At 37.6% G+C, this 26868-nt stretch overlaps 1 protein-coding gene across 1 annotated transcript in view; it reads right to left on the bottom strand.

Annotated features, from left to right (window-relative positions):
* The window catches only part of LOC124595129, a 160441-nt gene that overhangs the window by 123086 nt on the left and 10487 nt on the right, over positions 1-26868 (bottom strand). The window contains exon 2 of the mRNA XM_047133728.1: positions 26625-26702. The gene's annotated coding sequence lies outside the window, so the exon portion shown is untranslated. The remainder of the gene's footprint in view (positions 1-26624; positions 26703-26868) is intronic.

The following is a 26868-nucleotide window of genomic DNA, read 5'->3' as shown; positions in this document are numbered from 1 at the left end:
TCAACACCACTGACACTAATAGTTATTTTACACATCTTTTCATTGGTATGAGGATTAAATTGGGTAATTCTCCTAGGTTTTCCTTAGTAAAGGAAGATTTAAAAGCATCTCATATTTTGATTTGTACCCTCTACTTCAGTTCCTGTCTCACTAGGGACTGGACACTAAATTTGGTACCACTAACAGCCTTTACAAATGTCTAGAATTTCTTTGAGTTTTGTGAAAGATGATTTGACAATATTTTGCTACAGTAGTCATTGAAGGCATTGTGCATTGCTCTCTTGACAGCCAAATGTGTTTCATTCAGCTTCTATCTATAGACCTATGCTTTGTTTTACACCTATTATGCAGTAATCTCTGTTTCTTTAGAAGTTTCTTTATAGTGACCGTATACCTTGGAGGTTCTCTCCCACTATCAACCACTCTACTGAGTAGATATCTATCCAGAATGTGGTCAACTAGTCCTTTAAACTTGGGCCAGAGTTCCTCTACGTGCTGAAAGTTTCAAGTTTCTCACTGAAATAAGACATTACTGATTTTTTATCCAGTTTACTGAATATATACATCTTTTTGCTTGTTTTAGTTGTCCTTTGTACTTTGGTAATCATTGTTGGCACAGTTGCATCATGGTCACTAACACCAGTTTTCGTGTGATAGGACTGTATGATAAATTTGGTGATACATATGACCAAGTTGTCCTAGATTATACAAAAGGTGTTTTTGGGTAAAAAGCCATGGGACACATGTTCAGGTATGTGGTTCAGATGTGCCTGAGATCTGTACAATTGACAAAAAGCTAGGCATTGAAATTAAAAAAATAATAATGTTCTAAAGACACTGGTAATACAATAGACTACTGTAGCAATTTGTCACTCAAGAAATGTGACTCATTCAGGTGTGATAAGTCAACAAGAAAGGATAACACCCTTCAATATGATGATCTAAAGATCCAGTACATCAAAAACGAAGTCTATTTACTGCAATTATTTGTTGAGATACACTCATCACATGTTTTAGTAATAACTGAACATGCACTAAAAACCAGTGAAATGATATATCACAAAAGGTTCAAATGGCTCTGAGCACTATGGGACTCAACTTCTCAGGTCATTAGTCCCCTAGAACTTAGAATTAGTTAAACCTAACTAACCTAAGGACATCATACACATCCATGCCAAAGGCAGGATTCGAACCTGCGACTGTAGCGGTCTCGCGGTTCCAGACTGCAGCGCCTAGAACCGCACGGCCACTTCGGCCGGCAAATATATCACAAGTAAGATGTTTACACACTAGCAGGTAGTTACAGGAAAAAGCGCCATTAGGGTGACAGTGAGGCAGTTTACATTCATGTACACACAGATGTGATTAAAATCTCGTTTATTGGTCAGTAATGCCAAAAAAAGAACAACTGAAATGGCAGGCATTGTGCTCCACAGTAATAGGCAAATATTTTAGTTAGTTATATGTTATGAGGCGAGGGACGTTACCCACCAAATGCTGATGTACAGTGCTGCATGGATAGACTTAACAATGTAGTTGGTCAGACTGGTCTTAATATTTATTTATTTATTTATTTGTCCATAAAAATCTATTTTTCAGTACATATATTGTACACAGGATATTGGGCAGAAAACCTGTTTAGCTATTGATTTTTCGAACATCAAACATACATTATTTCATTTTTTATAACAAATTGGATCTATACAGTTAATAATTACAACTTTTTGAAATACTGTATATTTATAACTTATTTGTACAATTAAAAATACAAATTACATTTTTTCTTGCATAAGATACTGTGAGGTTGAATAGTAGCAGTTTTTCAGAAGGTAGGTTGTCACAGACTTCTTAAAGCTCTGTAGTTCAGGAAGAGATTTTATATGCCTTGGTAATCTGTTCTAAAGCTTTGTTCCTGCATGATATATACCTTTTTGTCATAATGAGTTGTTACCATGGTTAACATGTATGTCACTGTCTGACCTGGTACTGTAATTATGGACACTTGTTTTGAGAAAAAAGGTTTTCTTTTCTCAGTATGCTTTTTTTGACATGCATGACTACTTCCAGTATATAAATGCAGGGAAGGGGTAGGATCTTTAGATCTTCAAAAAAAGGTTTGCATGGTTTTCTGCTGCTCACTTGTTTCATTATTCTTATAATTGCCTTTTGTTTCCTGAAAACTGCCATGGCCTGGTGTACATTTCCCCAGAAAATGATACAGTACTTCAGTATTGAATGCACACAAGCAACGTATACAGCCCTAACTGTTTCTGCACTAGTATTGTTGCAGAGAATTCTTACTACATAGCTCATTTTTTTCTAGTTTTGAATTTAGGGATGTGATATGACTGCTCCATTTAAGATTTTCCTGGATATGAATCCCAAGAAATTTAGTTTCATTGACAGTACTAGTGTTTTGGTTATCTATACATACTACAGGTTGTGCCAGATTTTTATTTTGATCAGTGTGGAAATTCATGAGTACCATTTTGTGGGTATTAACTATTAGCCTGTTTCTGGTAAACCATTCAGACACTCCTTTTGTAATATCTTTTGCAGATGCAGTAAGGTTTTCTTCTTTATTCCCTTCAATCAATAGACTGGTCTCATCTGCAAATAGTACTGGTTCAGAACCCCTAACGTGTGATGGGAAATCATTAATGTAGACCAAAAAATGAAAGGGACCTAAAATGGAGCCCTGTCGAACACCATGACTTAGTCCACATGGTTCTGAAAGGTGTACCTGGAGCTCATTTCCTTCCATGTACTTAATTTCAGAAACCTGAGAACGATATTCCAAATATGATTTAATCCACTGATTTGGCATACCTCTTACACCATACCATTCAAGCTTCCTCAGGAGTATAGAATGATCAATCACATCAAAAGTTTTTTGTTAGGTCCAAGAATAAATCTGAGATATTTCTGTGGTTATCCACTGCATTTAACACATGGTTTATCGGATTAAAAGTGGCTGTTTCAATTGATCGCTGTGGTCTAAAGCCATGTTGACATCCAGAAATAATATTATTCTTGTTGAAGAATGTAATTAGTTTTGAAAGGAACACTTTTTCAATAATTTTCGAAAACTCTGACAATAGAGACACAGGCCTATAGTTACCCATACACTGATGATCACCTTTTTTATATAGGTGTATTACTTTTGCCATTTTCAGTTGCTGAGAGAAGACACCGCATTAACCTTCTTGTATCTGGTGACTTTAATACAGATGCAATTACAGATCATATAAACTCACTGACATGCTGACTTCATATAATTTTATAAATATGGTAACTGAGACACAAGATATGCAAGGTCCCCAAAATATATCATACAGTAACCAGCAAATAAATGTAATAGCGCATGTTATCAATATAATAGAGGGAAACATTCCACGTGGGAAAAATTATATATAAAAACAAAGATGAGGTGACTTACCGAACGAAAGCGGTGGCAGGTCGATAGACACACAAACAAACACAAACATACACACAAAATTCAAGCTTTCGCAACAAACTGTTGCCTCATCAGGAAAGAGGGAAGGAGAGGGGAAGACGAAAGGAAGTGGGTTTTAAGGGAGAGGGTAAGGAGTCATTCCAATCCCGGGAGCGGAAAGACTTACCTTAGGGGGAAAAAAAGGACAGGTATCACTCGCACACACGCACATATCCATCCACACATACAGACACAAGCAGACATATTTAGTGTCTGTATGTGTGGATGGATATGTGCGTGTGTGCGAGTGTATACCTGTCCTTTTTTCCCCCTAAGGTAAGTCTTTCCGCTCCCGGGATTGGAATGACTCCTTACCCTCTCCCTTAAAACCCACTTCCTTTCGTCTTCCCCTCTCCTTCCCTCTTTCCTGATGAGGCAACAGTTTGTTGCGAAAGCTTGAATTTTGTGTGTATGTTTGTGTTTGTTTGTGTGTCTATCGACCTGCCACCGCTTTCGTTCGGTAAGTCACCTCATCTTTGTTTTTATATATAATAGTGCATGTTAATTACACCTACATTGATTTTCATTATTCTGGCTACTGTTCTTTCCAAATGCCAGATTATCTAAATTCAACTATTCCAAAATTAAAAAGAATCATTTGACTGAAATGAAATGTGATGAATTGCCTTAAATAACTCCTTTAAAAGTAGCCATCACAAGGGAAGTTGGATACTGTTTACAAAATGAAGAGTCTAACAAACAGTGGAACAAATTCTGTTCAACATTGTTGTGGAAAAATGATTACTGGTGTCCCATCAGAGAATGCAAGATGATTTTGAAACATCGCATAACAGGAAATACTGCTATACTGAAACTTCTGCTAAGTATGAATACAGCCAGGCACGATGTGAACCTCTTTTATAAAGCAACTACAGTTTTCTGGGGAAAAATACATCTAGTTAGGAAACAGAAATTTCATTCCAGCAGAAAAAGGTGAATGGCATAGCAATGAAGCAGTCTTACAATATAATTAAAACTGCTTGGGAAAAAATGGTACTATCACAAAACTGCTAAAATAATGAAATGTTGACAATTAGACATGAAGACAACATAATCAAAAACTCAAATACTATGTGAGGTGCTGAGAACCATTAGTGTCTGAAGCACTTCATCACCAATTTTGATAATCTGGCATGCGTGCATGCTGCTGACACCTTTTCAATGAGTTTTTTCTTTATCTGTAGGCTCCTCAATGGTTATCTCAAGTTGCCGACATTAATTTAGAATCTACAGCATGAATGTAGAAATAATAGTAGTAGTAGTAGTAGTAGTAGTAGTTCATAAACAAAGCTATATTGGCAGTTTTATCTGAACCACAAGTCACAGAATGTGCTAACTGGAAATGATGATAATGTGGACCATGTAGTGTTGTAAAAAGACACTATGTCATCAGTCTATATATCAAACTTCTGTAAATTAACATTAATAATAATTAGAACCCTAAATATTAATTAATGTTTTATAATATACAGTGGCCATAGTATTCTTGCATAGGAAATACAGAATGTTGAGGCTTGGTTAAAAAATAGCTCAGACCTGTGAGACTGATGACTTGTCTATAAAATCAATTTTCACAAAAATATATTTTTCTCAAAACTTTGTGTCTACGCTTTTACTAATACATCAATGAATATTTTATACATACTACTGTTTATGGTGTACACAGAGCAACCCCATGTGAAAAATCATCATTGTCCTGATGCTGACAGGAGTCACCAACCTACATTAGTGCATGTTTTTTATTACACTTTAGCTGTGACTCATAACTTGAGAGCAGTCCTGTGAGATAAAACGTTCCTAGTGGCTTCTTTCATCAGAATTTCCACACCTCACTGAGATTAAATTTCTTATTGTTTCTTGCCATGTAATGTTTTGTTTGAGTCCTTTCACTAAAGCCATGACAGCATGGTGTGGAGGAAGCTTAATTATCATCATCATCATCAGTTTTCTGCTATATTAGCAGGTCCTTTGCCTTTCTATTTTCTGCAATCCATTGCTTCCTTCTTAAGGTGGCTGTATGTTGTACCATCCATCATGTCATCCAGTATCTGAAATCTCCTCCTTCCTCACTTCCTTTTCCCTTCTACATAACCTTCTAAAACTGTTTTTATCAGTCCAACATTCTTTCTTAATACATGCCCAATCCATTTCCTTTTTCTTCTCTTTATTACATCTAGTAACTCTCTTTTCTCTCCCACTCCTCTTCATTTTTTACTCTGCCCATCCAACTTATTCTTTCCAACCTCAGCCATGTCAACATCTGAAAAGCCTCCGGCCTTGCTCTGTCTTTCTGCCTCAAGGTCCATGTTTCAGCACCATACAGAAGAACACACCATACAGAACATTTTATGAGTCTTTCCCTCAGTTCTCTGTCCAGACTGCTGCAGAAAATTCTCCTTTTCTTATAAAATGCCCCTTTTGTTATTTCTATCCTTGTTTTAATTTCTGTGCTACTCTTCCAGTTGGTGCCTACCCTGCTTTCAAGATACTTAAAATTTTGCACCTCTTATAATATTTCTCCTTTCAGCATAATTTTTATTTCTTTATTTCCTCCTAGTGCCAATACTTTTGTTTTCTTTGAGTTAATTTTCATTCCATAATATTTTCTGTTATTAATTATATTATTATATTACATTTCTGATATAAATTATATTATGCCCTTTTGCCATAGACAGTTTTTTGACCTGGTAGCGTGGAGTTTCTTGGTTGCAAAGCTTTACAAGTTCTATTAATTCTGCTTTATTTGTGTAAAGTATAATTTTTTCTGATGGAGTATTTCACTCCATCTAGAGAAAGTAACCTCTTTAATCCATTACATTGTCAGAGCTTTGTCCAAACAACAGAGTAGTATGATGCATTGTTTATTACAACTGTTGAATTCGGGGGAATATTTTGCAGCAGCAAAATGGAAAATATTCCCAACAAAATGTAAGCATTCATTTCCTCAAGGCAATCCACCTTGCTTTCTAGAATGAAACATTAACAAATGCTTTGGACTGAAGTACAAGCCAAGCCAATGTGAAAGACGTTTTCCCTGTCTATCTTTTCTAACAGTACTTCTCTTATTCATTCAACTATGTAGTCCATTCTACCTTTTGTCAATGTGTGACACAAATTAACACGTCTCGTTTAGCTACATGATGTTGTCAAATGAAATGTTCCTCACCACACAAAGATACCATCATCTCTACATCACTGGGTCACTTATTTGGATCATAAAATTGCAAGCTGAAAACTTTTCATGGCAGAAACCAAGTTTTTGAACTTTCAAGGATCAAACTTATTCCCATTAAACATCTCAGTTAGTTTGAGGGTAAAAGAAGTTTGTTTAATGTAGGGAACTGTTTGTGTTGATAATAACCATATACATGCCTGTGTATTGCATCCTGCTGGATTGTGTCCATCTTGGTTATCTATCTGTCATAACTTTTATTTCCCAGTTTTTCCAGAGGAGGATGACCTGGTAATGGTTTATTGTCCTTATCTTTCTTCTTTTCTTTCTCATTTACAATCTGGAGCACCATAGACCTGTGAATGTTAATTGCAGTGGCTGTTCTGCCCTGACTTTTGAAACATCTAAACTTGGACAATCATTATTGAACTCTACTTCAAAGTACTGATCCACATTGCACATGCAATCATGGCCTTGTCCACAGACTGGAATCCCTTTCCTATCCTTTACATCATTGAAACTGGAAAATGTGTTTCTAGGTGTTCTTCTTTATGGCACACTTTGCCTTGAAACACACATTACTAACCTGTTCACATCATCAGCTGATGAACACAATATACCCCAATGGTTTAAAAAAAAGTACAGACAGAGAAACACTTTAAATCACAAAGAGAGCAGAGGAACCCAGAAGCAGCAGATGCTCACCGCCATATGTTGCAGTTTACTATCATGTTGGCAACAGAGTGCTTTGTAACTGTTGCCATAGTGATGAGAACAACTGAATGAAAACAATCGGTTACATGTGTTTGTGAATTGTGGTTTATTAGTCTTATGACATACATAATCAAAATCATTTGACTCAGGTACAGGAGACACATCAAAAATTTGGTAAAATTTACCATAAACATAGAAAGCTGATGTTTACGTACAGCATCATAATAATAATACAATTTTGTTTTATATACACAATAGGTAGACATAATAATAATAACAATAATAAAAATAGTATCTAAAAATCTAACACTAAATTACCCTATCTCAAATTATCATGCCATCCTCTAAAAATTCTTCTGTTGAATATAGCAATTCTCCCCCAGAATCTGACGTAGCCTCATTTTTAGGATCTCTGGCTTAACATTAAATATATTTTTGCCCATTAATTTGTTATATATTGTCATCCCCATATACCGTGAAGCCCATTCATATAATTTCTATTTGTGTGTGGGAAGCATAAAATTATTTTTATTTCTTGTGTTGTATGTGTGGTTAAAATGATTTTCCTCAAATAATTTTTGCCTGCTGTGTAGGAAGATAATAATAATTTCATAAATTTATGCGGAGGGTACAGTTAGGATTTGCAGTTGTCAGAGTAATGGGTGACGAGATTCTGTTTTCTGTGCAGTACACATGTATCTGATAATTTTTTTATTAAGTTTCAGTATACGAGATACTCTACTTGAACTTCCCCAGAAAATTATACCATACCTAATTACAGATTCAAAAGAACTATGGTATGCTATTTTTCATGTACACATGTTGGTAGAATTTGCAAGTATCTGCACTGCAAATGCAAAACTGTTTAGTTTATTTGATAAGGAGTCAATATGTTTTTTCCAGTTCAAGTTCTTGTCCACATTTAGTCCTAGGAATTTGACACTGTTAACTCCCTCCATAAGTTCATTATTGCATTGTGTTTTAAGCTCTGCACGTTTTGAGTGTTTGGTTTGGAAATGTACCATATAGGTTTTTGCAATGTTCAGTCTCAACCCATTTAACTGGAACCAGTTTTCTAGGGTATCCAGTGCGCTCACAATGAAGTTTGGAATTTTTTCTGTATCACCATCTTCAATTAAAACAGAAGTATCATCTGCAAACAGAACTGATGGGGAATTGATACTTGTGGATAAGTCATTTACATAGAATAGGAACAAGATTGGTTCCAAAATGGAGCCTTGAGGTGCACCTTGTAATACAGTACTCCACTTCGAAAAATAATTCATTCACTACATTTGAAGTTATAGTTACCCTTTGTTTCCTGTTCTGCAGGTACGATGTAAGCCATTTGAGAGTATTGACCTTAATCCCATATTTATCGAATCTGTAGATAAGCAAGGCAGGTTTACAGAGTCGAAAGGTTTAGTAAGATCACAGAAAATACCAGCAACCTTACTCCTATGGTCGAGTGCTTTGCATATCTTTTCAATAAAGTTATTTACTGCATCCAGGGTGTTTTTTCCTGGTTGGAATTCAAATTGATTATTTATAATAATATCATTTTTATAATAAAATTTTGTATCTGGTTTGCAGCTACTTTCTCAGACACATTCAACAAGATTGGAAGAATAGAAATAGTGCAACAGTTTCCTATGTCTTCCCTCAACCCTTTCTTGAACAGAGGTCTGACTCTGGCATACTTCAACACATCAGGAAAGCATCCCTGTTCACAAGATTGATAAATTGTTATAGATAGTGGTGGTGCTATTATGTGATACACTGCTTTAAGCACTTTAGATGGTATACCATCCCACCAAGCTAAGTTTTTATTTTTTAATGATAATATAATATTTTCCACATGCTTTATTGATACTTTTTTAAAATCTGTGAGATACTCAGCTTCTTGCTGGAGTCCAAAGGGGTTTACTTTACTCTGATACTCCACTATATCAACCTCTGACTTTGCCACATTTATGAAGAATTCATTTAAACACTCTGATATTTGAGCTGGGTTTACAATAAGGCTCTCATTTACTTTAATCCTAGATACTTCATTTCTATTAATTCTAATATCTAACTCTGATTTGACAACAGACCACACTGCCTTTGTTTTACTTTTATGTTGTGAAATGAACTTATTGTTTGCCATTTGTTTGGCTGCCTTCACAACTTTTTTGAAGGTAGTTTTATAACTTCTAACATATTCAGTAAAATACCTGTGTTTGTTATATTTCAGTTCATTATGTAGTTGCCTCTTCCTCATACTAGAAATTTTTATACCCAGATTTATCCATTTAACATTGCCAGTGATTTTGTTATATGTGGTTCTAAGTGGAAAAGTTTCATTAAACACCCCAAGACAACTGCTTCAAAATTTGTCAAAGTTACTACTACCTGAAATACAGCTGTCATAAAGCCATTCAGTCTCTCTTAACTTATTTCTAAATACAGTTAAATTTTTTTCATTGAAGTTCCTTTTCTTAGAGCTTCTGTTACATGGCATTTCTTTGTTAATTGTTGGTAGTTCAGTGAATAATGCAGAGTAGTCAGAGATTCTTAGATCTAAGCACAATTTATGGACATCTTCAAATACATAGTTGGTTAGGATATTATCAATACAGGTGGCTGACTGCATTTACCCTAGTGGCTTGCTTAACGTTTACTTTGAAGCCAAAACCTTTTTACTGGGTCAGTGAATTTGGACACATCATTGCTTTCACCTAGGATATTAATGTTGAAGTCGGCAGCTATTACAACCTTTTTTCCTTTTTCTTTGTTTAGATTTTCAAGAAGGCACTGAAATTTGGCCAGAAAAGCTTCAATTGCTGCTTTCTCTGGTCATCTGTAAATAGAAACTACTATAATATTTAGGTCCCTTAACTCAATACAGCAGCTCTCAAATATACTAGCTTCATTCAAATGATTAAAATCATTTCTTATTACATATTTAATAACAGAATGAGTATGTATGCAAGAGGCTCCACATGATTTCTCACGTCTACAAAATCTGTTTGCTACTTAAAAATTTTCGATTTTGTTAAGAATTTTAATATTATCACATGTAAGCCAATGTTCATTGAGGCAAATAACTTTGATATTCTTACACTCTGAAAGAATGATTTGTAATTAGTCCCTTTTATGACTTTCGTTTCGAAAGTCATCACTTAGACCGTTTATATTCCAGTGCATTATGTAGGAACATTCTTTCTTGTTTATGGTTTCAAGCAGTATTTTCTTTCTTGGGTATCATTTCAATCTTGCCATTTTTGTTAGCAAACACTGTTTCTCATCCCCACCATTCCTTATAAGTTTCCCACATTATTCAGAATTTTACAAGTATGAGCAAACATTTTACTAAGAATTTTTGATCCTAATCTGTTTAAATGAAGACCATCTTTACCCAAGCATTTATTGTTTGGATTTATGTACGCAGCTCCCACATCATTACAGCTTTTGTTTATATCACTGTTTATTCTCACTATATACGGCAACTATCACTCACAGATCTTCTGTAGACAATACCACTCACTACAATTCTAGACGTCTTGTAGATGTTTCTGGCAGATCGAATTAAATTTTTTGTTTCATTTACAATTCCTCTTCAGTGTTGCTTCTAAGGGAATTTGTACCTATGTGGATGAAGAACCCCTTGTAATTCTTCTGAGAGGCCTCTGCTGAATCATCCTGTGAGTTATATATGTTGTTAAAATGTTTCTTCAATTGATGGGTCTTGATACCTGAGCGAACGTCTATTGTGGAATTTGGCACTGCCACGTTTTTGAGCAGAGAATCGCCTATAACAAGGAAATCATTGTTTTCGTTCTGTTTATCATTACTGACATGCTTTGAGTTCTTTTTTCTGTATGTTACAATTGTCCACTTATATTTATTTGGAGTTTTTATGGATTTTGCGCTGGTTTCTTCCGTAGGTGTTGCAGGTGCATTGTTTTGAACAGATGTATCAATCCGCATGTTTTTGATATTTTCATCACTCGTCTCAGCTGTTTCACAAAAACATTTTTCTTGCTTCTGCACTCATAGTTCTGCTTTTAAAGTGTGAATGTCACTACATAGGATTTTGATAATGTCTTCCTGTGAGCTCACAGTGGAAGCTAGTTTCACTTTTTCATCCTGCATACAGTCTAGGCACGACCAGTGAATATCACCACTAACAAATTTTAAACGTATTTCTGTACACCTTTCATGCAGCCAAAGTTGCATTTAAAACACAAGATTCCTTTTACAACCCATTTCTGACACTTTTTACACTATGCACTATTTAATTTTTGCCCATTTATGAGCATTGTGTCACTTCACTTTTCAGTAGGCGCCATCTTGCTTTCACTTATTCTTCATTCTTTTAAGTGAAACTAGTCTGTGGTAGCAACTGAATGAAAACAATCGATTCGGTATGTTGGTCACTCATTCCTTTTGAGCGATACCTGTTTGTGGGAGCAACTGAATGAAAACAGCCATTCAGTTGGTAGGACTACTCATTCATTCTTCTGAATGAAACCAGTATATGGGAGCAACCAAATGAAAACAATCATATTAGTCAGTCGTAGTTTTATCTGTCAGTTCTATTATTATTCATTTACTTTTTTTGAGTGAAATTAGTGAGTGGTAGCAATCGAATGAAAAGATTCAACACCATTGTAGCTTTGCCTAATGACATTCATTCTTTCTTTCCAAGTGAAAACAGTCAGTAGTTTTTCTGTTGTTTAAACCACATGTTCATTCTTTTAACTGAAACCCCTCCTTAGCATTTCACATGACCAAGCTACCCATTTATTTAATTATGTAGTGAACTGAGTAATTTTGCTTTTCATCATTTAAAACTGATTCATGTATCATTGTGGATTAAACTGTTCCAGGTGCCATTAATTCATGAGTAATTAACCTGAAGTATCACTGGGGTAGGCAAGCCATGACTTAAATTGCTGACCCCAGGCAAAAACTTAAAAAAACCCCGACGTCTGGGTCAAATCAGATTATCTTCTCAGGCACAAACAGTCTGTAGACAATAAGTTGTGTTTCAGTGCCAAGAATGCCAGCAGGTCCACACCTCCATCTGACCGGCAGATATAGACATGAAAGTGACAAGGATTTGTGAAAGCACATTATAGAGACATTCATATTCAGGTGTAGGTGTAATCTGCAGTAAGGAACATGAATGTAAATGGAAACAGTTTGATACAGCTCGATGAGTAGAAGGAAAATGATATTTAAAATATTCAGTTGTCTGGCAGGTTGGGTAGTGCCACAGTGTATCCAACCGCCCAGTATCAACAGCTTCCCACTGTCAGTAGCTTCTCATTGTCCCAATAAAGAAGCATAGAAATACAAGGTGCAGAAAAATTCTTAACTGAATGTAATAAATGCAAACTATCACTTTAATTTGTTACAAAAAGTACATTAATTTATATTTTATTACTACCTCCTAAAGATGAAAGAATGCAAACAGACATACAGTTTTCGTCAGTGCCATAAATTTTCTTCATGATTAATAGAAAATCTAATATAAAGATGTGAAACAAATACTAACAAAGGGATAGAGGGGCTGGCCAGTACTTACCTTAGCTCAGTACAGCCGATAGAAACACAAAACAGAACAGAAAATTTACGTATCCTAGCTTTCGGAACATGGTTCCTTCATCAGGGAGGAGAGAGGGGAAAAAAGGGATGAATGGAAAGTGGATTCAGCTACTCACAACCCAGCTTATGAAGCAACAGGGGAAAGGTAAACAGGGAGGGTAGCAAAGATGGAGGCATGGGTGTCAGAGGGAAGCCAAAGATATTCTACTGTTAAGTACTGTGTCAGCTTCAAACCAAAGAGGATGCATACAGAAGGTATATAGTATAAAGATAAACACAACTACGTAGGATGAAAAGATGCATGAATGGCTAAAGAGGAAAGGGAAAGAGGAGAAGACTGAAGAGTAAATGGGAGTGAGATTGGTTAACGTAGGTTCAGTCCATGGGGATGGCAGGATGAAAGGATGTGATGGATTGCAAGTTCCCACCTCCGCGGTTCCAGGGGACCAGTGTTGGGTGGGAGAAGCCAAATGGCACGTACAGTGTAGCAGGTTCCTAGGTCCCTAGAATTATGTTGGAGGGCATGCTCTGCTACTGGGTATTGGACATCTCCTAGGCGGACAGTTCATCTGTGCCCATTCATGCGCGCTGCCAGTTTAGTTGTCGTCATACCAATGTAAAAGGCTATGCAGTGCAGGCATGTCAGCTGATAAATGACATGTGTTGTTCCACATGTGGCCCTGCCTTGAATTGTGTATGTTTTACCAGTAGTGGGGCTGGAGTAGGTGGTTGTGGGGGGATGCATGGGGCAGGTTTTTCAGCAGGGTTGGTTACAGGGGTAGGAACTGCTGAGTAGAGAAGGTGGTTTGGGAATATTGTAGGGTTTGACAAGCATGTCACGGAGGTTAAGGGGGCGACGAAAGGCAACTCTGGGTGGTGTGGGGAGAATATTGTCAAGGGATAATCTCATTTCAGGGCTTGACTTGAGAAAGTCATATCCCTGGGCGGAGTAATTTGTTAATGTATTCGAGGCCAGGATAATATTGGGTGACAAGAGTGATGCTTCTGTGTGGTCTGGGGGGTAGGAACATTGTTGTTGGACAGGGAGGAATGTATTGCTCGGGAGATCTGTTTGTGGACAAGGTCTGCAGGATAGTGGTGGGAGAGGAAAGCACTGGTCAGGTTATTGTTGTAATTGTTGAGGGATTCATCACTGGAGCAGAAACGTTTGCCATGAATACCTAGGCTGTAGTGAAGGGAGCATGTGGAATGGATGGCAGCTATCAAAGTGAAGGTACTGTTGTTTGTTTGTGGGTTTGATGTGGACAGAGGTGTAGATGTGAGCTTCAACAAGATGAAGGTGGCTTGGGTTTTGGAGAAGGACCAGGTGAAATTCAGATTTGAAAAGGAGTTAAGGTTATGGAGGAAATTAAGGAATGTTTCTTCACCATGAGTCCAGACCACAAAGATGTCATCTATAAACCTATACCAGGCCAGGGGAAGCAGCTGTTGGGTCTTCAGGAAAGCCTCTTCCATGCGGCCCATGAAGAGGTAGGCATAGGACGGAGCCATCCTGGTTCCCATGGCCGTTCCCCTGATTTGTTTGTAGGTCTGGCCTTCAAAAGTGAAGTAATTATGGGTGAGGATGAAGTTGGTAAGTGTGATAAGGAACGAGGTTTTTGGAAGATTTTCAGGTGGGCACTGGGAGAGGTATTGTTCATGGGCAGAGAGACCATGGTTATGTGGGATGTTTGTGTAAAGGGATGTAGCATCTACGGTGACAAGAAAGGTTCCAGATGGGAGGGGAGTGGGAATGGATTTGAGGCATTCTAGGAAGTGGTTTGTGTCTTTGATGTATGATGGGAGTCTGTGGGTGATAGGTTGGAGGTGTTGGTCTACCAGAGCTGAGATATGTTCTGTTGGGGCTTTGAACCCTGCCACAATGGGACGGCCAGGATGGTTCTATTTGTGGATTTTGGGTAATAGGTAGAAGGTAGGGGTACGTGGCTCAGGTGGAGTGAGTAGGTCTATGGAAGCTGTTGTGAGGCCTTGTGAGGGACCTTGGATTTTTAGGATTTTCTGCAGCTCAGTCTGGATGAAGGGAATGGGATCCTGGGCAACAGCTTTGTAGGTTGAGGTGTCGGAGAGTTGATGCAGACCTTCTGCCACATACTCCACACAGTCAAGTACCACAGTTGTGGAGCCTTTATCCGCTGGGAAGTTGACAATAGAATGGTCTGTTTTCAGCTCCTTAACGGCACGGGATTCAGCTGGGGTGATGTTGGAAGTTGTTGGAATGTTCTTCAAGAAGTACTGGGAGGCAACACTGGATGTGAGGAATTCCTGAAATGTCTGCAAGGGATGGTTTTGGGGGAGGGGAGGAGGATCCCTTTGAGAAGGCAGTCGGAACTGTTCTAGACAGGGTTCAACACTGGGTCTACTATTTGGGGGCTGTGTTTGGGTGGTGAAGTGATATTTCCAGTTGAGGTTCTGGGTGAATGAGAGGAGATCTTTAACCAGGGCAGTGTGGTTGAATTTAGGCGTAGGGCTAAAGATTAAGCCTTTTGATAGAACAGATGTCTCTGGAGGAGAGAGGGATCTGGATGAGAGGTTTAGAACTGAATTTGGACTGATGATATGTGGCATTTGACTGTGGTTATAGTTGAGATTTGGCGTGTGTGGGGTATGTGGCAGATTGGGAGATTGAGTAGGGTGGCTAGGCTAGGTTTGTTGGCTATGAGGGGGGTTTGTTGAAGGTGTTGTTGTGGTTGGTGTTTGTGAAGGATAGGAAGAGGGACCCCACTTCTTAGGTGTTGCACCAGAACTGTGGATAGTTGTTTCAGGTTGTGTGTGGCATGGAACGCAAGTTTACAGCTGGCTTCTAGGATGATGATCCTGAGTGTGTTCACCAATCAGGGGTTTGAGAGGTCGAGGACTTTGAAGAGAGATAGGAGCTCAAAAATGTTCAGATGCGTGTGAAATCTTATGGGACTTAACTGCTAAGGTCATCAGTCCCTAAGCTTACACACTACTTAACCTAAATTATCCTAAGGACAAACACACACACCCATGCCCGAGGGAGGATTCGAACCTCCTCCGGGACCAGCGCCTTAGACCGCTCGGCTAATGATAGGAGCTGTTGGGAATGGTAGTTACACGAAGTAGTGTAGAGATTCAGGACAAGTACGGTAAGGGCTAAGGACTGAAGGTTCTGGAAGTCCAGGAGAGACTGGTGGAAGGAGGGATTGCACCCAGAGATGGAAACTTTTACGGTAAGTCCTTTAGGAGTAATTCCAAAGGTTAAGCAAGACCGGAGGAAAAGTATGTGGGATTGCAGCATGTCTGTCTTCCTCAACCGCACAATTAAAACATTCAACTCAAGTTTCATCATAATTCACTCTAGTCACTGAAATTGCTTTCATAGTTTCTATAACAAATTGTATTTTGTCACTGCTCCATACATTACTCATTTGGGAAAATACCCTTTCGGTAAAGCAAACTGATACAGGTGAAATGAACATTTTTGGAGCATCCTATTCTGTTGAGTGTCAGGAGGAGACAAATGCAAAGGAGTAGGGGTCTAATCATTGGCACTTCAAATCTACAGTGAATGATGGTACCCCTTAGGGAAATGGCAGAAAGGGACGAGAACGGATACCAGGTGCACTCATTGTGATTGCCCGGAGGCCTCATTCAACATGTTGAAGGTGCTATTTTGGCAGCCATTGAGAAAAACAGAGTGCAGCCAACTGCAGACTGTGGCATACATTGGATCAAATGATGCCTGTCGTCTGCTCCAAGGTCTTTCTTGGATGATTCCAAAGACTGACAGAGAAGGTTGAGAAGACCACTCTTGTGCATGGAGTTTCAACGTTGCTCACAATTTGCAGCATTGTCCCCAGAACAGATTGTAGCCCTTTGGTTGTGAGACAAGTGGAAGGACAGACCCAGAGGCTTCAAAGGTTTTGAGACACGCTAGGCTGTGAATTCCTGGACTTACACCATAGGGTTAACAACTGTAGCATCCCATTAATAGGTCAGATGTGCACTACACGTCAGACACTATTACCCAGGTAGATGACTGACTGTGTATGGGCTGCACACAAGAGACTTTCAGAATAGGCATCTCTCCACCCAATCCTGATAACAATAACTGTAGGAAACCAAGACGTGTCAGCATAACATTGAAAGAGATACCTCCCACAGGTGAGAGTATTAAAATCCTAATGGTAAACTGGAAAAGCATTTGCAACAAAGTGCCAGAGTTTGAAACACTCATGAAAAGCAGTGAAGCTCACATAATGGTAGATACAGAAAGCTGGTTGAAACCTGAAATTGATAGCAGTGAGATTTTTGTGGATAATTTAAAAGTATATTGAAAGGATAGGCAAATGGGAAATGGAGGTGGTGTATTTGTCAGAGTAGACAAAAAACTCAAATCCACTGAGGTAGAAATTGAAACCTGCATGTGAGATTGTTCAGGCAAGACTCAGTATCAGGGGTGAGCATAAACTTATAATTGGATCCTTCTTTCACCCACCAGACTCATCTCCTGATGTGACTGAAAGCTGTACAGAAAACCTGAGTTCAGTTGTACGTAGTTTCCCCAATCACATTGTAATGATTGGTGGAGACTTTAATTATCGAACAAGTAGCTGGGAAAATTAGTTTTGTTAGTGGGGGGGGAGGGGGTGATAGGATATCCTGTCATCCTGTGAAACTTTACTAAATGCCTTCCCTGAAAACTACCTAGAGAACACAGTTAGGAGATAGATTTGATCTAATGCAACAAATACACCTGACATCTTTGAAGATATCCACATCGAAACTGGTATCAATGACCACGACATGGTTGTGGCAACAGTGATTATCAAAGTACAAAGGACAATTAAAATAAGCAGAAAGATATATATATATGTTCAGTAAACTAGACAAATAATCAGTAGTTTCATATTCATTGAGGAATTGGAAACTTTCAGCACAGGTCAGGAGTACGTAGAGGAACTCTGGCTCAAGTTTAAAACAATAGTTGACCATGAATTGGATAGATATATACCTAATAGGTGTAAAACAAAGCCCATGAAACATGTTTGGCCGTCAAAAGACTAAAGCATGATGACTTCAATGACTACCATAGCAGAATATTGTCAAGTGATCCTTCACAGAACCCAAAGACACTCTGGTGATATGTAAGGCTGTTAGTGGCACTGAAGTTAGTGTCCAGTCCCTAGTGAGACAGGAACTGAAATTGAGGGTACAAAGCAAAATGTGAGATTCTTTCAAATGTTCCTTGACAAAGGAAAACCTAGGAGCATTACCCAATTTAATACTCATACCACTGAAAAGATGTGTAAAATAACTATTAGTGTCAGTGGTGTTGATAAACAACTGAAATAATTTAAACTGAACAAAGCTCCATGCCCTGATGGAATCTCTGTTTTGTATCAAGTCAACCAGATAGGTGCAGTATTTCATGACTTCTGAAAAGCTCAGTACCACATCTACACTTATTGTCCAAAGTATGATCATATGGGTATCAAGTGAAATTTGTGACTGGATTGAGGGCTTTTTGATACAAAGAACACAGCATGTTATCTTGGATGGACAGTCATCGTCAGATGTAAAAGTAACTTTTGGTATGCCCCAGGGAAGTGTGTTGGGACCCTTGCTGTTCATGTTGTATACTGATGACCTTGAAGAACATCTTAATAGTAAATTCAGGCCTTTTGCAGATGACACAGTTATCTATAATGAAGTACTATCTGAGAGAAGCTGCATAAATATTCAGTCAGATCTTGATAAGACTTCAACATGGTGCAGAGGTTGGCAACTTGCTCTAAATGTTCATAAATGTAAAATTTTGCACTTCACAAAATGAAAAAAATGTAGTACCCTATGACTGTAATATCAATGAGTCACTGTTGCAATCAACCAACTCATACAAATGCCTGTGTGTAACACTTTGTAGGGATATGAAATAGATTGATCACATAGGTTCAGTTGTGCTCAAAGCAGGTGACAGACTTTGGTTTATTAGTAGAACACTGGAGAAGTGCAATCAATCTACAAAAGAGATGGCTTACAAATCATTCGTATGGCCAGTTGTAGAACACTGCTCAAGTGTGTGAGACCCATACCAGACAGGACTAACAGGAGATATTGAATGTATACAGAGAAGTGCAGCACAAATTGTCACAGGTTTGTTTAACCCATTGGAGAGTGTCACAGAGATACTGAAGGAACTGAACCGGCAAACTCTTGAGGACAGACATAAACTATCCTGAGAAAGTCTGTTAAAGTTTTAAGATCTGGTATTAAATGATTAATCTAGAGATATACTACAGCCCATACATTGTCAGATGTAAAAGTAACTTTGGGTGTGCCCCAGGTAAGTGTTTTGGGACCCTTGCTGTTCATGTTGTATATTAATTACCTTGTAGACAATATTAATAGTAAATTCAGCCTTTGAGGATAAGATTAGAATAATTACTGCACCCACAGAGACATTCAAACAATAATTCTTCCCACACTCCATACCTTAATGGAACAGGACAAAACCGTAATAACTGGTACAATGGGGTGTATCCTCTCCCATGCACTTCATGGTGGTTTGCAGTGCATAGATGTGGATGTACATGTAGATGTAGAAATTGTTCCATAATTGTTAAATCCAGGACAAATGGTTATTTTGAATAACTTTCAAAAAAATTCAGGACAGAGCTAGGGAAATCACAACTGTCATGAAAAAGAGGGGAGTGTGAAGGGACATATGGTCAGCTCAAATGTGTGTGCTGCCTGTAGCACACAGGTTATCTAAGCGATATTCCAGTTCTATGTCTGGCCTAGGTTGTCCTCATTAAAGTCTGCTATTGATGTTCTGGGGTGAGCTCAAAGTTTGTCTAAGTACCACCCAAGGAAAAAAAATGTAATGGGATTCCACAAGACCAGGGTGTAAGATCTGGTCTGTGCCAACCATTCCACACATTGTGATAACTGCTGGACAGTGGCAAGTCAATAACTAACATGGTAAAGTAAGGAAAAAAATCAGCTTTAGGTGTGCATGAACATTATGCCATAAACATATTTCCATTTCTAATACACACATGATTAAAGTTGTAAAGATCATTTTTGAACATCCTGTATGTGACTAGGAGAGCGTCTAAGTGTACTTGCCACTGCCCTTTTAATAGACTAAACAAGGAAACTATCTATGGTTCAGTCCAACTTTAATGAATTTTAACTAAGGTTTATTAGAATTTATTTCCAATGGATTGAATTTCCACAGGCACAAAATACATCCAGATTTATCCTGGACAGTTGTATAAAAATTCCTCCAGCACGCCTCTGAATGCTCTCAGGATTAGGACCAACCTGGGGAAATCCAGATTCATTGCAGTCATAAGTGGCAATGCAAAGATGAGCACAAGGGTTCCCTTAATGATATATGAGGAAGAAAGGAAACTGCCCTGTTTTAGTGACAGTTAGCTTTCTATTTTATAGGCAATGTGTGATGATGTCTACAAATGCGAAATCATTTTAATATTCAGCCATTTATTTGTGTGGAAAGTAAATAGTTTGTACAGAAAATTGCTTCACAAACTATGTACATACCCACACAGCTTTCAGTTGTACAGGTAGTATCATAGCTACTAAAAATTCACAAGAAAAAATTTTCATGACTATCTGTGTGATGTTATGAATCGAGGAGAGATTATTTAATATTTATTAGTCAGCTTTAAAACCGTTTCATATTAAAAAGTTTCTCTATTTAAACAGTTATTTTCTGATTTTAGTCTTGTGTGTGTGAAGTTCGTCAACTGATTTAAAACATTTTGATGAGATTACAAAAGAGACATGTGTTAAACTTCAGGTTTATTTCAGTTGTTCTTCAACTGAGTCAACAAATATATCACTTCTTCATATGCATATCTTGTGAAAAGACTGTGAATGTAAAAATGAGAGAGAATTGGGCTCACAGGGAAGCTTAGCAGTAAGCATTCTTAACTGTGAAACATTCGCGAATGGAACAAGAGAACAGGGAAACAGCAGTGGTACACCAAGCACCTACTCTCTGCCACACACCAAAAGAAAAGATGAGTTCATATTGCTTATCATCCAGCTCTGAGCTAAGTTGAAAGTTTCAATTCTTTAGCTTATGAGAAACTTAGTTTAAAATCAGTTGTAAAATTTGTACTGAACAGATGGCCAGACAGATGGAAAAACTAAGTATCTTCTGCCACACACAAGACTTGAAAGTAAGTTATTATTGCAGTGTCATTCAGTTCTTACACTAAGTACCTACTTTGTGCCACACATCAGAAAAGAAAGCAAGTTAATATTTTGTCATCCAGTTCTAGGTTAAATTGATAGTTTCAGGTCTTTAGCTTATAGGGAAGTTAGTTTAAAATCAGTTGCAAGATTTGTACTGGACAGACAGACAGACCAAAAATCAAAGTACCCTCCACCACACAACAGACTCAAAAGCAAGTAAATATTACAGTGTCATCCACATCTGAGCTATGTTGAAAGTTTCAAGTTTCTAGCTTATTGTGAAGCTAGTTTAAAATTAATTGGAAAATTTATACCGAAAAAAAAAACATACAAGAAACCTACTTAATAAAATCATTTTAAAAAGTGACTGTTCATTTAGATACATACAAATCTATAGCGCAGCACTAGATATTAAACCTCTAAAAGCAACAAGAAATTAATATTTAATGCTACAAGAATAAAAATTTGTATTTCTGTAAGTAAATATATACTTTTCATTCACATCTCCTTGAAATAAGATACTTTATTTGTCTCTAAAAAGTTGTCAACCCTAGTCATAGTTTATGTATAACTGAAAGGGCTGAAAAAGATGTAAGTAAAATCACTCAAACATAGTGAGTGAGTGAAAATATTCATATAATGGCCATAAGTGTGGAGGCTTGTTTCAGTCAGCTGTCTAGCATTTACTGAATCCTCTCAAACCCAGTGAGTGAGTGAAAAAATTCATATAATGGCCACGACCAATAGAGCCTTGTTTCAGCTATTGTCTCACACTGAGTGAAACCACTCTAATGCAGTGAATGAGTGAAAACATTTGTATAGTTGACATGGCTGCAGGGACTAGTTTCATTTGATTGTTCCATTTGACTGAAAAAAAAAACTGACTGAATGAAAAAACAATCAACTGACTAATTGATTGTTAAAAACGGTTGATTGTCCTATCACTAATTGATCTTCTGGAGGTGCAGGTGTGGAAGCTGGCTCATCAATGGTGTTATCTGGGTAACAACATCCTGTTTGCTTCACCAGGCCACAGTGTCCAAAGACATAAATTATTTTACTTGCCCAATGTGACACATTCACAAGAAATTAAAAATCTACTTAATTAATTGCAGTATTAGAGAAAACATACATCCATCTGCATTAAAACCTATGTGGTCTAGCTGGAGAGGAAGTAGGGAAGAAGTCTTATAACCTTCTATTAATCCCTAGCTTTAAGAAAGTACTTGTTAGTATTATCCTGTCTCAACTGAGAACTTATTCATGTGACACGAATTTCTTACAGAATCACAGAATGGTTTAAAGAAACAGGTTAACGTGTTCACAGAATTTACAGTTTTTCCATGAAGTATATTCACTGCTACACGAGAAGAAGCCATGGATTACTTCTAAGAAAGCTCAAGTCATATAGCTTCTAGGATCCATTTATCATCATTTCAGCCACTTGTTTGATGAACTGTAGGCAAAGTGCAAAAATTGAACTGATAATATAATTTAATTTCAATGCACCATAGAAAAAATTACGCAAGTAACAAAGGGTTTACCTTATGGACTAATGTTATTTTTTATCAGGGAAGCCAGTACAATCCCTAATCAGAATCCACTGTTTGCCTCTGTATTAGGACAAAAAATTCAGGTATCTTCAACAGTCATGATTCTGTTGAGTACGCAAAGTTCTGTATCATAACAAAAAGAAAAAGCCCAGAAAAGTAGTCATTTGTTCAGTTTCACAATTCTCAGAAAGGACTTTTGGAACTTAGTGAGCATAGAACTTGTGGTACCCTGATTGTTTAGCCACAATCTCATGCTAAACACTCAAAGAAATCTGCAGAAAGTTGTCTGAGAGATGAGATAATATGAAATGTCAGTTTTCCATAAAATTTTGTTGCAATTTTCTGTACCTGTTCATTGCTGAATATTGATGAACAGCCATTTCCACCATAATTATTCGCATTTGTCCCTCCTCTCTTAAAGAAAGAACATCAATGCATAGAACTTCTGCTCATCATATTCAGTCTCAATTTTGCAATGAACTTGAACAGTTGTGGGTGATGGTTGGCTGGGAGAGGGGAGGCATGCAGTCACTGAGAATTTTTGCCACTAAAGACCATTCACAAAATGGATCTCATATTTGGTGGGATTTTCAATTGCAACACTCATTTTGAGTGATTACTGTAGTTGAATCAGAAGCAATGTCATTTTTCACTATTGCAGCTCTAAGCACAATGACCCACTGTATGATTCACTGTAGCAACTGTTCTGTTCACCCCAAATATCTTCCACCACTAAAATCCCCAAACCCAGTTCTTTAGAGAATCAAAATCCATGTTTGAAATGACTTCAGACATCAAAAAATGAATTAACTTGATGAATACTTGACATTAAACACATATATGAGAAATTTTTTAGAAAAGATTTGAAATTATGTTTGTTGGAAGTGTTCTCATTATCAAACAGTGGAGGAGTAGTGTGGGTAATTTATGCTCCAGTTTTGCAAAAGTTATTTTTTCACGCATCTCAGTGTTTATGAGGTGACAAAAGTCATGGAATAGTGATATGCGCATATACAAACAGCAGTAGTACCATGTACACAAGGAATAAAATGGCAATGCATTGGTGGAGCTGTCAGTACTCAAGGGGTTCCTGTGGAAAGGTTTCCGACATGATTATGGCAGCACAATGCGAATTAACAGATTCTAAACATGGGACGGTAGTTGGAGAACTCTCCATTTCAGAAATTGTAAGGGAGTTCACTATTCTGAGATTCACAGTATCAAGAGTGCACAGAGAATACCAAATCTCAGGCATTACCTCTTACCATGGACAGCACAGTGGCTGACAGGCTTCAATTAATGATTGAGAGTAGCAGCATTTGTGAAGAGTTATCAGTGATAACAGGCATGCAGCACTGCATGAAATAACCACAGAAATCAATGTGGGACATATGATGAATGTATCCATTAGGGCAGTGCAGAAAAATTTGGCATTAATGGACTATGGCAGCAGACTACCAACACAAGTGCCTTTACTAACAGCACATCACCTGCATCAATTCACCTGGGCTCATGACTATATCGCCAGGACCCTAGACGGCTGGAAAACTGTGGCCTGGTGAGATGAGTCAAAATTTCAGTTGCTGAAGGGATGGCTGAAGTGTGGCACAGAACCCACAAAGCCATGGACCCAAGTTGTCAAAAAGGCACTGTGCAAGCTAGTGGTGGCTCCATAATGGTGTGAGCTGTGTTTACATTGAATAGATTGGTCTTCTCGATTGGTCTTCTGGTCCAAATGAACTGATCATTAACTGGAAATGGTTACACTCAGTTACTTGGAGACCATCTGCAGCCATTCATGGACTTCAAGTTCCCAAACAATGACGGAATTTTTATGGACAACGATGTGGCATATCACCAGGCAACAACTGTTTGTGACAAAAGTCATAGAATAGTGATATGCGCATATACAGACAGCAGTAGTACCATGTACACAAGGTATAAAATGGCAATGCATTGGTGGAGCTGTCAGTACTCAATGGGTTCCTGTGGTACATGGTACTATTGCTGTCTGTATATGCGCATATCACTATTCCATGACTTTTGTCACAAACAGTTGTTGCCTGGCGATATGCCACATCGTTGTCCATAAAAATTCCGTCATTGTTTGGGAACTTGAAGTCCATGAATGGCTGCAGATGGTCTCCAAGTAACTGAGTGTAACCATTCTTGACAGTTTGAGCTAATAATTTGGCACCCAGACTACTGACGTGAATCCTATCAAACATTTATGGGACATAAATAAGTGGTCACTTTGTGCACAAATCCTGCACCAGCAACACTTTCCCAGTTATGGACAGCTGTAGTAGCACCAGGGCTCAGTAGTTCTGCAGATCACTTCCTATGACTTGTTGAGTCCATACCATATCAGTTTGATGCACTGTGCCACATAAAATGAGGTCCAACACAATATTAGGAGGTACCCCATGACTTTTGTCACCTCAGTGTATGTGTTATGCAATGTCATATTTTGCAGGTGCTTCCAGTTGCATATGTTAATACTGCCAGCAAAATGTGTTGAAAACAGACTTAGTAGTGAAGAAGCGATAAATTAAAATATCATACATTATACTGATCAGTGGAAATGTAGTAACCAATAAAATTTTTTCCTTTCAGCATTTTGGGGGGTGTCAGTGAGGAAAATTTTTGTAAAGGCTTAAAATTGTGTGTAAGTTTGTTGGCAGACATCAAGCACTCTCATTCTCAAATACTGGATGAATATAATCTGAGAAGTTTGTTCACTGTGAGTTGAGCTGTATCAACACATACAAAGTTTGTTGTTGTGTTACTGTGTTAATCTTTAACATAAGATCGTACCTTTAAATGAGTAGCTTATGCCATGAAGTATTAAAAATAAAATTTTGTGTCCTCTGGTAGCCATTGCAATGGGAATCATGGACTGTGCACTGGGATAGCTGTTTAGTCATATAGACGCTACATGAAAAATGAGATCACCTTCCAGATAGCCTTCATAATAATGCAGCAGGTTGGCTCAGTCACCCACTGAGGCACTTTGAAATGTTTAGTCCCTTTAAATATCTAGTCTTTAGATCACAAAAGTGTGGTAGTTCACATAATCTTGCATTTAACACAAAGTATAGGCACCTAACTGAACTTCCAAAACTAAGAATGTCATTCCTCGTACTATGTTCAGGACAAACGGAAACCCAACAGCAATAATTTGGAGCACATAAGCTGTCTTTTCAACCAAAATCTTAAATCTTGTCTCATAAATCCTCTCTTTGACACTTCTAAGTGTCAACTGCAATGAAATGAGAGGTAGGTATAACATTGGAGAATGGTCAGTAAGTATCAGAGTCACCACAAATATTGAACCTTGGCTACTTACTATAGATTATCTGCTGTTATTGACAATGATAAAAAGATTAACACACAGAATACTACAGTGAAGTGTACCATTTTGGTGAGGAAGTTCTCTGAATGTGTATTTTCCATGGAGTAACTGAAGTAACTTTCAGTACAGTGAAAAAAAAATAGGAGCCTAAAATCTCCATTCATGAAACTGACTGAAAATTTTTTGCTTCAAAGCAGTATCATATGTTTCCAACAAAACAAAGAAAACACCTGTAAAATGTTGCTTATATATGAAAAACTTTTATACTGCTACTTCTAAATAAATGATGTTATGTAGCAATATTTTAAAAAAATATATTTAAAATTACTGAATAAATCCTTGATTTATAGTGTCTAAATTATGCAATAATTGACCATCTCTGCTCAATGGTCTTTCCTACACAGCCAGTGAGAGGAAAATCTGGGAGGTTTGCATTTGCATATAAATGATATCACCAAGTTTTGCATGGTTCATTATACACAGAATAAAATTTCAACTATTAAGAAATAATATATAAAGAGTTCATACCTCTATCAATGAGACTTTTCCGTACAGCTCTGTCAGTCAGCACAACAAGGAAATACAGTACATACAGAATAAGAAAACCTGTAATAAACAATTTCAGTATGAAATCCTACCAGTTGCATATGGTATACTGCTTTATTTGTAATAATATGAAAAAGAGATAATATTTCACTTTATTACATCTTGTATTATCATATTTTGGGGAAACTCGATGCATTTAGAAAGAATATTCTGTGCTGCCAGTTCA

Source organism: Schistocerca americana, chromosome 1, assembly GCF_021461395.2.
Source record: "Schistocerca americana isolate TAMUIC-IGC-003095 chromosome 1, iqSchAmer2.1, whole genome shotgun sequence".
Taxonomy (NCBI): domain Eukaryota; kingdom Metazoa; phylum Arthropoda; class Insecta; order Orthoptera; family Acrididae; genus Schistocerca; species Schistocerca americana.
The sequence above is the reverse complement of the archived record's forward strand: the minus strand, read 5'-3'. Positions and strand labels throughout refer to the sequence as shown.